The sequence below is a fragment of the Callorhinus ursinus genome, unplaced genomic scaffold (genome assembly GCF_003265705.2).
Source record: "Callorhinus ursinus isolate GAN/ISIS: 27379988/994484 unplaced genomic scaffold, GSC_fseal_2.0 scaffold1, whole genome shotgun sequence".
NCBI lineage: Eukaryota > Metazoa > Chordata > Mammalia > Carnivora > Otariidae > Callorhinus > Callorhinus ursinus.
The window spans coordinates 143849674-143854764 of NW_027397063.1; the positions used below are offsets into that span (position 1 = coordinate 143849674).

The 5091-nt window shown below is 39.0% G+C and overlaps 1 pseudogene; it reads right to left on the reverse strand.

Moving 5' to 3' along the window:
• Positions 1-238: 238 nt before the first annotated feature.
• On the reverse strand, positions 239-1359 carry LOC112820371 (polyglutamylase complex subunit TTLL1 pseudogene; annotated as a pseudogene).
• Between the last annotated feature and the right edge of the window lie 3732 nt (positions 1360-5091).

Genomic DNA, 5091 nt, shown 5'->3' on the forward strand with positions numbered 1-5091 from the left:
AAGAAACGCCTTTATTTATTTACAGGGCTTAAGAAAGGGGGAAAAAGCTCTAAAAATAGGAAATTTCAAAATAGGCCCAGGTGCAGTGAGTATCTGGCAGGGTCCGGGATTGCAGTCTTTTGCGCCTACTGGTGCTCACTTCCAGGTTGTGAGGACGGTTCTCCCCGAGTCTCACGATCGGCACCCTTTGGGCCCCAGTGACGGGCCCTGTCTACTTCTCAGCTCTCCGTCAGCCCCATCACCCTGTCAGCTTTTCGATGATGATGTCGTACCCATAGCACTCAAAACAGTGTTTGTCATTATTCATCACGGGTGCCACGGCCTTCAGCGACTGCACGATGATCCAGTGGATCTCGTCGAACAGCTTGCCCATCACCTCCTTGCCTCGGGTGCTCTCCAGGTAGAGCCGCAAGTTGCTCATGGTCCACTTGCCCCAGTGGATGTGGTTGTAGTCTTCCCCATGTTTCTGAATGGCGATGTTGGTAAGGTGCACGAACATGTCCAGCTCACTGGTGCTCGGGGAGTACTTCACTGTGCAGAAGTGGCAAAATCCGAGCCTATACATGTAACAGCGCAGCAGGCGGTGCATAGACACCAGAACATACAAGCGCAGGTCAAACTTCCTCCCACCAATGAGCAGCAGGTTGTTAATGTAGAGAGAGATCACGTAGGCTTCCTTAGTAGACTGAGTCACAAACGAAGAAGTCTTGCTGTCCCGGGACCACTTTTTGATCTGCGAGAGCTTGTTGATCAGAAAGATGCCCTTCCCCTGGGCTTTGCCACAAGGTTTCATGACCCAGGTGCTGGAGGGGCTTTTCCTGAACTCCTCCACGAACAGGCTGTAGTTGGCGGGCAGCATGTAGGTGACCAGAACAAAGTCCAGATAGAGGTATTTCCCATTTTCGTCTTTTTCTGCTAGAGGACTCCCTTGCTTCTCCAGCCCCTTCCTGTATTTTTTAATATTCTTCACCATCAAGTCCTTCGGGGTCAGTTCGTAGTGGTTTGGAAAATGGTTGACTATTTTTGATCATCTGAGAGCCGATAGCCAGTCTCGACACTAAAAACGTTTCAGATGGTTTGCACACTCATCCAGTAAAAGTTCCAATCTTCATTTTCTGTCACTTGGATCCATCCTCTCTTTTCAAAGTTATTTATCAGCACTGACTTCTTAATATCAGTGACCCATTTCACTTTTCCTGCCATAATCCATTGGTACTTCTGGAACCAACAGGCACAGACAATTTCGCTTCAGCTTCAGGGACTCCTGCTTGTGGTTCGTACCTGATGTCAGATTGTTCTCCTGTTACTTCCTCCTGTGGGCTCAGAGCACAGAGCAGAGCCGAGGAGCACCGAGCAGGGTGGCCCCGCGCCGCGCCGAGTCCCGGCCCCGCCTCCAGCCCCACTCGAGTGCCAACAGGAGAACGCCACCTGCAGCCCCGCGGACGGGCCCACCCTGCGCCATGCTGTACTTCTTAATTTTACACTTTTATCAAGTATTTAAGTATGTAGGTAACTAGAAGCTAGCTCCATAGATAAAAGTATACATAGATGCTTTTGTAGCATTATTTAAGAGTGAAAAGTAAGACAATTTCATTTTTAACACTTTAGCAGTGTGTAACTATGTACAGAGCTGTTAATCATGAGATATAACAATATAAATTGACATGTGAAAATAAACACACAGACACAAAATATGAACAGATAAAAGTATATTAAACATTAATGTGTATATGATTCTTTTTTGCAGTTTTGTAAAACAAAATTAGAGACACACTAAAACATATGATTGTAGCCACGTGAATTTCATATGTGAAATAAGGGCATAAATTCATAACAGATAAATTATAAAAGAATAAAATATGATGCAAAAATTTAATTAAAGGAAAGACAAATAAATGCCTTATGGAAAAATGTATAAAAATGACGAAAAAGAAGGCATAAAGGATAAAGTATATTTTTTTCTTCTTTTAATAGCAAACTAGCTGTAGACCAACTCTCTCACTAAGTACAACTTATCCCTATTACTATTTAACGTTATTCTGGGTTTCATCTTTTTCAATAAAATAAACAAACTGGATATGGTAGGCTAAAATGTCTCTCCTACAAGGGAAAAAAAAAAATCCATGTCCTATAAATTCTGTAAATGTAAAACATATAAATGCTACCTTATTTGGAAAAGCAGGTTTGCAGATGTGATTAAGAATTTTAAAATGAAGAGATCATTCTGGATTGTCTGAGTGAGTTCTAGATCTAATGACAGTGTCCTTATAAGAGAAAGGCACAAGGAGATTACACAGACAGAAGAGGAGAAGGCAATGTGTGAAGAAAGAGGCACAGGTTGGAGTGATAGAACCACAAAGCAGCCACCAGAAGCTTTAAGAAGTCAGGAACAGATTCTCCCCCTAGTGCCTGTGAACCAGGCTGACACCTTGATTTCAGCCAATTGATGCTGATTCTAGACCTCTGGCCTCCAGAACTATGACAGAATAAATTTGTTTTTTTATGTCACCATGTTTGTGGTAATTTGTTACAGTAGTCATGGGAAACTAATGCTCTAGAAAATAGGTATAAGTACTGGAAACAAGAAGACTGAAGTGAAAATTATTTGCAAATGATCTTTATATAGATATCCTCCCAATGCAATTAATAAAACAGTTCACTAAGATAGTTCATTTACAAATGAAAAGACAAAATTAAGTAGCTTCTCTACATAGAAGTGACTACTCATTAAACGAATACTATAAAAAAGAAACATGAAGATTTAATGACAATAGCATCAAAAATAAATCAACTACAACAACTAAAATAATACCTTAAGATCAAACTTAATACATACTGAAGATTTATATGATTAAAATTATTAAAAAAAATTTTAGGCAAATTAAAAAGATTTTGATTGACAGTATTCTCTAAGTCAGTCTATAAGTATGTGAAATTCTAGTTATTATCTCAGCTGGATTCTTTTGATTGAAAAAAAGGAGATTCTAAATTTTTATCTAGAAGAAAAATAACCACAGCAATTTAATAAGTGAAATACATTAACAAAATAAAATTTCATATGACTATAAAATAAGATATCCTTTCAATTTCAAATCTTTATATCACCATTGCACTGAGACAAAAAAAACAATGGAAGAAACTAAGAAGTCTAAAGATAATATGTTTTAATCATCTCCTGTTCACTCCATTGGTGATGGAGGAATTTCTACCCTGGGGTTGAACACAGGATACTTAGCACTGGACAAATAAGCAGTTTATTAGTTACATATGCTCACATATTTCTTCAGGAGGGAAAAACACTGCACCAAGCAGGGCCACATGGGGGTTGCACTCAGGAAAGGAGTGAACAGACAAAGGCTGTAGGAGGTAGACTGTATAGTATTCTGTGGGTGTGATACTTCCTAGTTTATGCAGGAGGATGTGATTGGCATGTTTGAATAATTCCATGGCTGTTTCATGAAACACATTACTCAGCTATAAGCAGGAACTCTGTTTGGCACCCTTGATAAGGTAGGGTCGATAAGGAGGGCTGTTGGCCATGGGGACTCAGGGAGCCCAGTAGGGAAGGGATGTTGTGGTTAGGGTACATGAGATTCTCCTGGTTTTACTAGATGTCAAGAAAGCATGTAATATTGTGTTTTGATTTCAGACCTTTCACCACACAGCTGCGAGAATTTAGTGCAAAGGTTAACAAACTTCTTCTTAAAAGGTCCAGAAAGTAAAGATTTTAGGCTTTTTGGGCGATATGGTCTGGGTCACAACTACTCAATTCTGTTATAGCATAAAAGCAGCCATAGACAATGTGTAAACAAATGAGCATGGCTGTTTTCAATAAAACTTTATTTATATATAAAAAAAACAGGCAGGAGGCTGGAGTTGGCTTGCAGAACACAGTTTATGATCCCTGATTCAGTGGATGATAAAAGTGTTATTAGAAATTATTGGGGAAATTGATTATGTAATAAATTTTGTCTGGACAGCTTTTTTAAATAAAATCTTAAATATATGTTAAATGTTATGCTAAAGTAAGTTACAGTCTGATTAAATATTTAAATGTAGGTAAATAGAGTACAAAGTGTGTATATATAAACTCATCAGAGGGTATGTAATCTTAGAATGTGGAAAGCTCTTTAAGTACAGAACTGCTATTATTCAGGTTATGCCAGGCCGTGATTTGGTGGGAGGAAAAAAGTCCCTAAAATCCTTCTGGTTTTCTCTAACAAACATTTATTTATTTATTTATTTATTTATTTATTCATTCATTCATTCATTCATTCATTCATTCATTCATTCATTATTTATTTATTTATTTATGCTTTTACTACACGTCTAATGTGGAGGCTCTGTGGTCCTGTGCTGCTCTCTCAACATAGTCACTATAAATGGGGACAGTTGAAGGGTGTCACACCAGTTCTGAAATGGCATAGATATGACACACAGTTCTGCTCACAGTCCTTGTCCAGAACTAGACATGTGGCCTAAAGGGGGTCTACAAGGGGGATTGGGAAATTGTTGGAACATAAATACCTGGGAAAGAAGTATATCTGAAGTCTAATTTATTCATGTTCACACCTGGGTATGAAGGATGTCTATTATGGGTCCTGTGCCTGCAAGAGCCCAGGATTTCATGAGAACACACACACACACATACACACACACACTGTGTGTGTCTGAAGAATATAATGGGCCCCAGTGTCACTGAAAATGAAGGATGTTGTACTTTAGAGCACAACTCATAACTCTTAACCTCCATTCTCATGACTAACACCATTTTAGGTCACAGGTGTCAGGGGGAAAACTCTACTCCAGGACTACTCTACTACTCTACTACTCCAGGAAAACTCTACTCCAGCCCTTGGACCTAGAGACAGGAGGCAACTGTGTTCAACTACCATGAAAATATTTTGCATTGCTAAGTATGAAGATGGGTGCTGCTTCAGAATGCGGGTGGAATTTGAGCAGTGGAAGCACTTAGGTAAGAAAAAAGACTAATTAATTAACATGTCAAATCTTTCTTCTGGGTGTGAATTTAATGCTGTGTATCTATGCTATATATATTTATATATATATACATATATAAGTGTGTATATA